An 11,113-nucleotide genomic window follows, 5' to 3' on the forward strand; every position below is an offset into this window, starting at 1 on the left:
ATTCTGTTCACCATTTGAGCTCAGAAACCATTTCTAAATCTACACTCAAGCCTCTCCCTAACGATCTTATCTGATGAATCATAGAAAACTTCAAAAACAATGAAACCCTTCTGCTTCTTACTATACCTACTGTACAGATAGTAAGAGGAAGCTGCTCTGTTCACTCAGCAAGACATGTTGCATGAGGCATTCAGAGAATCTTTATTAACCATTCCGGACAGTATTTGAGAAATGTGGGGTAAAGGTAAAAAATGCAAAAAAAGAGGATGTGCTAATACACAAAAACACCTAGACATTATAGACTAACTCTTCTCAGATTTATTTGTTCCTGAGGGGGTGGGAGCAGAGGTGAAGAAGCCACTTGCTTAGAGAAAAAGAAATCAATTTCACCCCATAAAAGGTTGCTTTTTAAAATATAAAGAATGCATTAAAACTAACTGCTGTACCTAACCAGAAGCAAAACTTTTGGAATTATAGTTCGTGCACGTCCCATCCAGGGTGTATCTTGCCTTGCACACCTTACATGCTGGCATAGGTTCTGGCTTCATCCGAACCTTAATCTGGAAGTGATGGATGGGTTTAGCTGCACATCTGAATTAGATAGATAGATAATACTTTATTAATCCCGTAGGGAAATTGATGTGTTACAGCAGTCCAGCCCAAGACAAGCAAAACAGACATCAGAATAGTTATAAAACAAAAGACAACAAAATAAATAAAAATAAATAAATACATAGGTGTGTGCAAAATGTGCTGATCATAGTCACTGTATAAACAATAAAATATGTGCAAAATGTGCATAGGTTTATACAGACTAATTGTCCAAAAAGTACAATGGAGTAAACATGCTGTCCATAGAGGAGCAAATGAAGGGCTAACAGTCCTAGTCTAGGGCAGCGTTATACACCCTGACAGCCGCTGGGAGGAAAGACCTGTGGAAACGTTCCCTTGAACACCTTAGCTGGAGCAGTCTATTGCTAAATGTGCTCCGCTGCCCAGTAACAGTCCCATGAAGCGGATGAGAGGTGTTGTTCATGATGGCTGTGAGCTTGGTCAGCATTCTCCTCTCCGCCACCACCTCCATGGGGTCAAGGCTCATCCCCAACACAGTGCCAGCCTTCTTGATAAGTTTATTGAGCCTATTTGCATCTTTTGTCATGATGCTGCTGCCCCAGCACACAACAGCGTAGAAGATGGCCGCCGCCACCACTGATTCATAAAAAATGTGTAGCAGTGTTCCACGCACACCAAAGGACCTGAGTCTCCTAAGAAAGTAGAGTTGGCTCTGACCTTTCTTGTACAGGGCGTAAGTGTTACCAGACCACTCCAGCTTATCATCCAGGTGTATCCCTAAGTACTTGTAGGAATTTATGCCCTCTATATCCTCACCCTGGATGGAAACAGGGTTCAGCGGAGACTTATTCCTTCGAAAATCAAAGATCATTTCTTTGGTCTTGCTGTTGTTAAGCTGGAGATGGTTAAGATGACACCACTCCACAAAATTGGTAATCAAGCTCCTATATTCCTCCTCCCTCCCCTCTCTAATACACCCCACAATTGCAGTTAACCAAATTAACCAATAAATTAACCGATTAACCAAATAATGGGGAATGTCTAGCACAGCTACCATTCACTCTAAAATCTCCTTCCAGGGGACATGCACTTTCAATGTGCAGGCAGAAATCGGCATGACTCAGCAGAGCTGTCTCGCTTGGGGTTTGGGTAAAAAAGAAATAGCAGAAAAATTACATCAACTGCCTTTTTTTTTTACCATCACAGGCATGTTCGCTCCTCATAAATCAACACGTGCACCCTCCCCCCAACCACACAGTCATTCTTACCAGGTGCACTAGGAAGAAATTCATATGTTTGAGGTGGATGAGATACTGTGTACCTTCTCAGCTCAGTCTCCGGCATCAAAAAGTTCAAGCTATTGTTGGTTTTTTGCCTTGAATTTCCTTGCAACGCATACTGTAAGCCGTCATGGCTGGGAATACGTGTGCCCAAAACTACATTTCCGGGTTTTGAGGTTTTGAGGGCTTGCTGAACATGTTAAAAAGCCACCTGTTAGGTCACAGTTTACTGCCAGGAAGGACTCCTTGCCCTTTGTTAACGCTGAATTCCCCTTTCTGACTTTCTCCCGGAGTGCGAGGGGTCTGACTGAGAACACTACATTCAATCACCACTTCTCGAAACCCAGAAATGCTCGCTTTGTTGAAAAGCTAATGCAGTGCTGCCAGGATATATTTCACCTTATCAAAATTGTCATCTTGGCTGAGGTCTTGTGCTCAGATCTGTGGCTTTTAGGGAAGAGAAGTGGACTTGTCGTTTCTGAAATGCACACAGACGCAGAGCATCAGCAAAGAGTAAAGTGACACAGATTAGATGTACGGGACTATGCACAGCTTATAAAAACATACAATCTCCCCCAACCAAAACACTTTATTATAACTCTCATGACAGGAATTTAAAGGAGATTTAAAATGTCTCAAACTGTTGAAAGACAGCGTCTTTCTAAGGTAGCGATTACCATTGAGATGGTGCTGTACATGAGAAGGCTCCATTGCCAGTTGTGTGGAGCCTGATCATGTGCATGATAAGAAGGTCTGATTCAGCGTAACCCAGATTTAAGGAGCGCACTCATACTGTAAATCTTTAAAATAATCTGGAGCTGGACCATCCAGTGCTTTATATGTGAAAGACTTTAACATTCTGCTCACAAAGAGATGGTCTAACTGAGGGCGGAGCGGTGGCTCTGTGGCTAAGGCTCTACACCTGTGGCTGGAAGGTTGCTTGTTCAAATCCTGCAGCCGGCAGAGGAATCCTAATCTGTTGGGCCCCTGAGCAAGGCCCTTAACCCCAACTGCTCCAGGGGCGCCGTATAAATGGCTGACTCTGTACTCTCACCACAAGCTTCTCTCTCCCCTCCTGTGTCTGTCATGGAGAGCAAGCTGGGGTATGTGAAAAGACCAATTCCTAATGCAAGAAATTGTATATGGTCAATAAAGTGATCTTACCTTAATTTCCAAAGAACAGGAATTATGTGCACATGCACTTTACTTTTATTTAACACATGACCTACAGTCCTGGGCATACTTGAAGCTGGTTTAGCACCTTGAAATAAAAGGTATGGATAAATACGACAGTTCTCGCAGAGACATCCAAAGTTACGTTCCTAACTTGAAAAAACAACAACACTGGGTTCAAAGCAACACCATGGTTTCTAAATTCCAACAAGGTTTTGACTTCAGTAGCATTAACACACACCCTGTAAAGCTGATGCTGGGAGACTATGAACATAATATCTGTGCTTTCGCAGTTTACCATGTGATTCTTCTGCATGCACATCATATAGATCATACACTATATTTATGTCATTCAAACCCATGAAAGCAGGAGAAGGTGTGGTTGTCATGACTGCGAGACATCAGTGAGACCAGTAGCAGATTCATTTAATATTACAATATTATGATGAACTGAACAAGTTGAATTTTAATTTATACTTGCTGTGCTGTCTTCATGTTTATTGTACATAGACGATGCATTACACGTGTAAAATGACTAAACTTAAAATTTTCACATTTAAATAACAGTAATGTTTAAAAATGTTGTTCATCCCACACACAAATACAAGCTCTCTCTCTCATTCATTGTTAATTTTCAAATTTTAAGCGTTTCTTCAACATTTCAAACTACATTTTAAGTGCTCAACTTAACAGGTCATTACAGTAAGCACTCTGTTTACGCATTGAAAACATGAAAGTATGCTATTGTAGACTTGCATCGGCATGTCATGTGTTACCGTTGAAATACATTGATTCTTATGTCACACTTGAGCCTCCAGGGAAAATCTACAGCTTCCTGGTCCCCATTAATCCTATTCCCATTATTTATTATTGGAAATAATTCCCTGCTTAACAATAAGGACATTAAAAGGGGAATTCCACATTCCTTTTTAGTGGTATTGTTGTGTTTGTTAAATGGTTACTTTAAAAAACATCAGTCTATTTTTGGGCTTCAAAATCATGAAAGCAAGAAGACACTATGCACACACGCCTCCGTTTCACCCAATCAGAATCCCATCCATTGTAAACATCAACAACCAGGACAGAACGAGTAACTGAAACGCTTCTGGAAAATGTAGTAGGGTAAAAGTACTGTCTTTTCTAAACCAAAGTACTTGATTAAATGGTACAGTATCTAGAAAATAAAACACTTATGTCAAGTACACATCTTAGAAAACTATACTTAAGGAATGTAGCAAAGTATTTCTTTTTATTTGTTAGAAGTTAAATTGGCAAGGGGGCTATGTCAAGGAAACTCTTCTTCTTTTGCATTTTGCTGCAATTTGTTTCAGTTACAAGCAAATTTAAAAACCGTTTGAAAATCGTGCTGTTCATAAAATGGCATCTATAAATCTTGAGAAAATCCTCACTGGATTCTGTTACAGTTTATATACAGCTGCTCTCATAAATATCATCTTCCTCTGTCATAAAGTTAAAACATTAACTGGGATTAACTGTATGGCATGAACACATTCTGTAAAAACATTTACAAGTAATCATCAAGAAAAGTAAAGCTTTAACTGCCATCAAGGATGTTACAGCTACTTTTTATCATTTTTATCCACACCCTTGTTTGAAACACAGATGGGGTAATTGTGTTTTGTCTCTCTACAAACAATAAATTGTGCTTTTTGTGACCATGCAGCTGGACTGAAACTACATAAAAATGAACAGAAAGTTAACAAGCATAAAGTGAACAGTTACTAGTTAGTTAGTAACTAGTTATTCAAATGTACAAGAGAAACAAACACCAATAAATCCATTCCTTTACGTAAAATAAAATTAAAAGAAATCAGCGGGGAATCAATAAAACCTTAAAGTGGAGTTTTAAAGAAAGAGCATACACTTCTTCCTAAGGTACATAACATTTCTAAAAGACAAACAAAAGCAGCTGATCGCCACCAGTACCACAACATTTAATCAAATTGCTCCTTCTTGTGGTTGTCTGCAATACCTACCCAAACTTGTGCATCTCTATACTGCCTCCTCTCCTGTACCCAGTAACTCGCACTGCCTCCTATGCTCTCACAATCATTCAGCTCTAAATATTAACTGACACGGCCTCCCCTTCTCTCTCTTCTACCCCTGCCTCCTGACCCCACTGGCAGGACACTTCCCTAAAACATGATGGACAATACTAAAAATATAAAATGAACAGCTAACAAAAAAAATCAAACGTGTAGGGAACATGTGGGGTAAGCCTGCCATCTTGTGGTGCGTTTATGAAAGTGTGCCCACTGGTAACACGAGGACAGGAGAAAAACCTTAGCTACATAATTATATACAGTACACACCATCTTTATGAATGAGAGCGAGAGAGAGGGGACAGAGTAAGATGAATTCCTAATGCTTCCAAGATTTTAGTGTTTTCTGGAAATCTATAGAAAGTGTAGGGGTAATAAGGTATCAGCAACACAGAGCTGAAGATATAGGGAATCCAGAGATCTAGACCATGTCTGAATAAAAAAAAAGACAATACAAACCTTAAACATCAACATAAATTAGTGGAACCAAGAGTGAAGACAGTCCAACCAGTGACAAGAAAGTGAGGCCAGCAAGATGGACCAGAGATGAAAGAAGAAAAGAAAAAAGCAGAAAGGAACAGAGGTAGAAATAAAGACCAAAAAGAGAAAGGAAGCCTATAATCAGTCAACAAACAGCAGAAAAACAAAAATGTAAGACTTGTTTGTTAAGCTGCACTTAACAAATTTTAAGTGCTGGACTGCTCGTAACAGAAATGTTAGTTTGCATTGTGTACCAGTACCATCTAGTGCCAGAACAATGTATTCCAGGAAACCCACTGCCTTCTCTGAAGAGGCACAGATCAGGCATCGACAGCACCACAACCTGCTTGAACACTGCTGTGACCCCATAAAATACTTTGGTCATTTATGACCCCAGAAATGACCAAAGAGGAGGATGGCAAGCAAATTGACACTGAAGATAAAATGAAAAGTTGACTTTTATAGGTTTCTTAGGTGGTGTCACACACATTTCATGTTACCATGCATGCCCATGGATACAGGCTGGATGGTCTGATGTAGAGCTGTTTAAACTGTTCTTTAAAGAACTGGTACTGTCACAGAAACCACCAACATACCTTATCTGAAAGGCCAACGGACGATGGGAAGATCACACTGATTCAAGCTGCCCCTCTGCCATAGACTGAGACCTGTCGGGTAACCCCTGGGCACCTGTCAGGGCAGAGTCCTCCTCCAAGAGCTTTCACTGCAGGGGCGCCCAGTTGTGCCAGCACCCCTCTTCATGAAGAACATCTGGACTTGAGTGTGCAGCTGAAACAAAGCAAGAATACTAGGTCACATGAGCAGTCTGCAACTTCACTGTGCAAGGCCTAAAGAGATGACAATATTTCACACCGCATGATCAAAAAATAATAGTGAAGGGGATCCAATTCATCCACCACTGTCATGCGACAGCCCCACTACTCAGCTGATCAGGTGGAGACTTAAGAAAGTGCTTCACCAGATGCATTTAGGAAGGACAGAGGGGAATTTTGCCAGGACACCAGGGTTAACACCCCTACTCCAACCAACAGTGCTGTGGGATCTTTAATGCCCAAGTAGTCAGGATCTCAGCTTATTGTCTTTATCTGAAGGATGGCACTCCTACAGCACAATGTCACCACATACTGGGGCCTTGGTTTGGAATATCAGGTCCAGAATGCCACCTACTGGTCTACAACATCAATTACAGCAGCAGCCTGGTGCTCTTTAGAAGCCTTCCATTCCATTATTGACCTGGCCCAGCCTGGCATAACTTCTAACATCTGAAAAGATTGGACTAAAAGGGGCAACGCATTATATACTGAGTCATATACATATAGAAATAAAAGCTGAACCTATGAGCTATTCTTAGTGTCCCACTCGGTTTTAGGAGTCCAACAAGCCAATATCCCATCTCCCCGTTAGCAGAAGGCTGCGGTCACGGCGTGCAGGAGCCCAATCAGGAATGTGCAAATTCGGAAAAAAACTCTACAAGGAAGCGAAAATGCCCCTTCATGCAATGTCAGTTAGAATTTCCCAGAGGGTGAAGACAGTTCTAAGGTCTCTTCCATTATTTTTGTGGGGAAACAGTGAAACCCGACTGATAAGCACTGTAAGACAGATTAAGCGTATTAAAAACGGCGGCGTTTTCTGTTGAGGATGAAACCCAACAGATACCGTTGTGCTTTTTAGGGTTTGACAATTGTATTTGAATACACAGCTTGTTAAACAGCTCCTACTCCAATGACATTTACCGAAAAAAAACGTGGTGAGCCAACTTTAGCTTCTTAATTTTATTTCCATTACTTACGTCTATTGCTTCCTGCGTCAAGAGACAAATCTTGAAAATCGGCCAACTTCACGTGCAGCTTCTCATGAGCTCTTCTCGGACACAGCGCGTAGCTAGCGCGCATGCGTACAGTCGGTCACGCTGGGAGAAACGGGCTTTTTTAATTAAGAAAACGTTTACATGTGCACTTGAAAACAAGCCCAGGGTTAAAGGACATCGGTGTCAATTTAATATAGCACAATTTTACGTGCTTTCCGTAAATGTGAAGGTTTTTATTTAAACCTTTGCGGAGAAGCTGGAGTCTATCCCCGCAAGCAGAGGACGCAAGGCGGGACGAGACACCAGTCCATCGCAGGGCAGACAGAAACACACACCAAGCCCAGTTTTCCCAAAAGTAAGTTAACTGTCTTTGGACAGTGGGAGGGAAACATGGGCACTTGGAGGAAACCCACTCAAGTTACAACCTAATTCAAAAGAATTGTGTAGTTTTTCTGTATTTCATGGCTCTTCCTGGGTATTTATACATGTCCTATAAACTGAGCTAGGAAGATTGAACTCAAGCTGGAGGTTAGCTTTACATATTTAGGTCTTGTTTTTTTTTCATATGTATTCAAGATTATATATTCATAATCCTGGTATTGGGCACCCCTCACACACCACACACACATATGCACACCTGCCGTGTGTTGTTCCAGCCCAGATCTCCCTTACACAACTGAACCCTAAATGGAAACCTAAAATTAAGTACCCTGTGATTTAGCACTCTTTTGGGGTAAAAACCAGATGAGACAGCGTTCCTCCAGGACCAGGGCACTCCACTCAAAGCGCTTTCCAGGTAATGGGGACTCCCCTCAACCACCAGCAGTGTGCAGCCCCACCTGGATGATGCAACGGCACCCATAGTGCGCCAGTACGCTCACCACACACCAGCTATCAGTGGTGAGGAGAGCAGAGTAATGAAGCCAGTTCATAGATAGGGATTATATGGAGGCCGTGATTGGTAAAAGCCAGTTGGAATTTGGCCAGCACACTGGCGTTACATCCCTACTCTTTTCAAGAAACACCCTGGGATTTTTAATGACCACAGAGAGTCAGGACCTTAATTTTACATTCCATCCAAAAGGACAGCACCTTTTTACAGTAAACTGTCCCCATCACTATACTGTCACATTAGGACCCACACAGACCACAGGGTGAGTGCCCACTAGTCCCACTATCACCTCTTCCAGCAGCAACCTTAGTTTTTCCCAGGAGGTCTCCCATCCAGGTACTGACCAGGTTCACACCTGATGAGCTCCAGTGGGCTGCAGGGTGATATAGCTGCTACTGTTACCAAAGCCTTATGCAAGTTGGTAAATTATAAAGTTGATATACAGTACATGAGCTATTCTACAGATAAATTATGTTTGTAGAATGTGAAGTATTTTGCTGTAATTGGTAAAACTGTCAGCTGGAACATCTTTCCAATAGCAGCCTGTTGCCATGAAACCTTTTTTTTTTCTCCAGGCGATACAAATCCACTTGATGACCCGGGACAGAGGGACAGGCTACAGCATCGGCTCCAGGGAATCTCTGTCGCTGGAGAGACACAGAGCAGCGCGTCTGAGCATGTGAAACTGCAGCTGGGGCACAGAGGAGATGGGACAGGAGAGAAGAGGGACCTTTTTTCTTCCGCCTGTGGAAAGTTTCTTTCACCTCATGTGTAGTCCATCAGAGTACTGCTGTCTGGTTTATTAAACCCCTGCATCCATGTTCTAACCCCACTTCTTCCAATGCAGGGTCGCAGGGGGGCATGCACGCGCGCGCACGCACGCACACACACACACACACACACACACACACACACCAGGGCCAGTTTCTCCCAGAAGCCAATTAACACATCAGCACATCTTTGGACTGTGGGAGGAAATCAGAGCACCTGGAGGAAACCCATGCGAACACAGGGAGAGCCTTCAAACTCCTCACAGACAGCCCCTAGCTTCAGAATTGAACCCAGGGCCCCAGTGCCATGAGGCACTTCTTCCCACTGCGACCACCCACCTCATGAAACCCGATTTCCGTAACTTTGCTGATCAGCCAATTCACTCAATTCACTCCTGACCATCAAGCAGGCACAGACTGTTTTCCTGAATGGTTACAGTTCATTAAAAGCACCTGCCTGCTAAAACAGGCTGCCAATATTTCACATGTTTACCAAGTACAGCTGCACATCAGCAATCTTCTGTGTAGCATCCCATACTTTACCCTTACAGCTGTGCACTGCAGACTGTTATAAGTCTGGTAATTATGTATCTATTTCAGCTGGGTATTTCATTGGAACAATTAGAGAGAAGCACTGTTCTCAGAGATACCACAGGATTTGAACCCATAACCTTACAATTCCAAGGCCAGAGCTCTAACCACTCCTCCATGCTGCTGCAATAGACAGCAAAATTAATTAAACCAGCAACACCAGTAGGGAACTAATACATTTATTAATTTCTTACATCCTTAGCATCAATAAATATATGGATAAAACAATCAGACAAGTGCTTAAATTAAGTTAAATGGTTCTATAAAAACACAAATGTACATTTGACATCGGACAGGAACTCAAGGAGGGTCTCGCCAAAGAATCCGAATAATTCTACTATGCTTTGTTGAAAGAGAAGGTTGACTATTCACATCCTTAATGGAATCAATTATTCCAGAGTTCAGGTGCTGCCTGCTCTTATATCCAATGTCCCTGATGAACACAGACCTTACACACATAAATACAGACACAAACAAACATAAAAATCCTTCATTGCCCAAAAAAATACAAATACTGAAACTTGGTGTTAGCATATGGGTTCGGAAAGTTAAATCTCTAAACTTCCTCTTTTCAGTCCAAGCAGGAGGAAGTACATTTGACTCAACAGTATCAGGAACTACGTGCGTCTAAAAGTGCAGTGTCTCTTAACGCAGTGCTAGGCTTTTAGTTCTGAGCACCTGCTAGTTCCGGACCCACTCTTTGGGGGTCCACTTCAGCATAGCGTTTGTAGGAGAATCTTACAATCCTGCCCGTGTGCCAGCTCAAAGTTTGTCCTCCGAGACTCTTCGTCCTCTGAAAAGCAGTGACAGCAAAGGTCTTGATCACCTTCTCACGACTACTCGCACTACAAAAACAGTCCACAGTCTGCTCGGAGCACAGCAATTTGATCTCATTTGCAAATTGTAAAGCACACTCCAAATCCACCTGCGGATCAGGGATGAATACTGCGAGGGGGTTTTTGCGTTTTGATCACAAAGCGAACCGAAAAAAATATTAATATTTGCCCCCTCCTGTGAAGAGAAAAAAACCTTGAGTAATGTATTTAGAAGGGAATGACATCACCTGGCCAGGGAGGGTGACGTCAGGGTATTGTAGAGCTGTGAAAAGAGCACGTGTTCCAGGATTTGCTTTTTGGCAAAGGCTGTAATACAATACCAGCGGGGAACAAAAAATGGGTCATTGTTACACAGGCAGGAATCCACACTGAAACTCCAACAGGCTGTGATGTCATCACCATCTCCAATTGCAAGCAAAAACCCTGCTGGAGGCAGTAACTGTAACCCACACTTCGCTAAATTTAGAAAGAACAGGGTGTGTGTCCCGAGGGAACGGCATGCATCTAAACTGACGCTTATTCCAATCAGGCAAGCTTGGTTCCTTACAAAGGTGCCTGACTGCAGGGCCTGCCTTGCTGTTCATTAGCTCACCGCCTCATGGTTTAACCACTGGTTTGCGTCTCTTA

The 11,113-nt window shown here is 42.4% G+C and overlaps 1 long non-coding RNA gene across 2 annotated transcripts in view; it reads right to left on the reverse strand.

The window, feature by feature from the left end:
• LOC148650130 (uncharacterized) overlaps window positions 1-7,472 on the reverse strand; it is a 77,653-nt gene extending 70,181 nt beyond the window's left edge. For both annotated transcript variants that reach the window (XR_015926037.1, XR_015926036.1), the window contains exons 1-2: window positions 7,380-7,472; window positions 6,166-6,358 (exon numbers count right to left, since the gene is read on the reverse strand). This is a non-coding gene — a long non-coding RNA (uncharacterized LOC148650130). The remainder of the gene's footprint in view (window positions 1-6,165; window positions 6,359-7,379) is intronic.
• Between the last annotated feature and the right edge of the window lie 3,641 nt (window positions 7,473-11,113).

This window comes from Lepisosteus platostomus, chromosome 13 (assembly GCF_059453375.1).
Source record: "Lepisosteus platostomus isolate fLepPlt1 chromosome 13, fLepPlt1.hap1, whole genome shotgun sequence".
Classification (NCBI taxonomy): domain Eukaryota; kingdom Metazoa; phylum Chordata; class Actinopteri; order Semionotiformes; family Lepisosteidae; genus Lepisosteus; species Lepisosteus platostomus.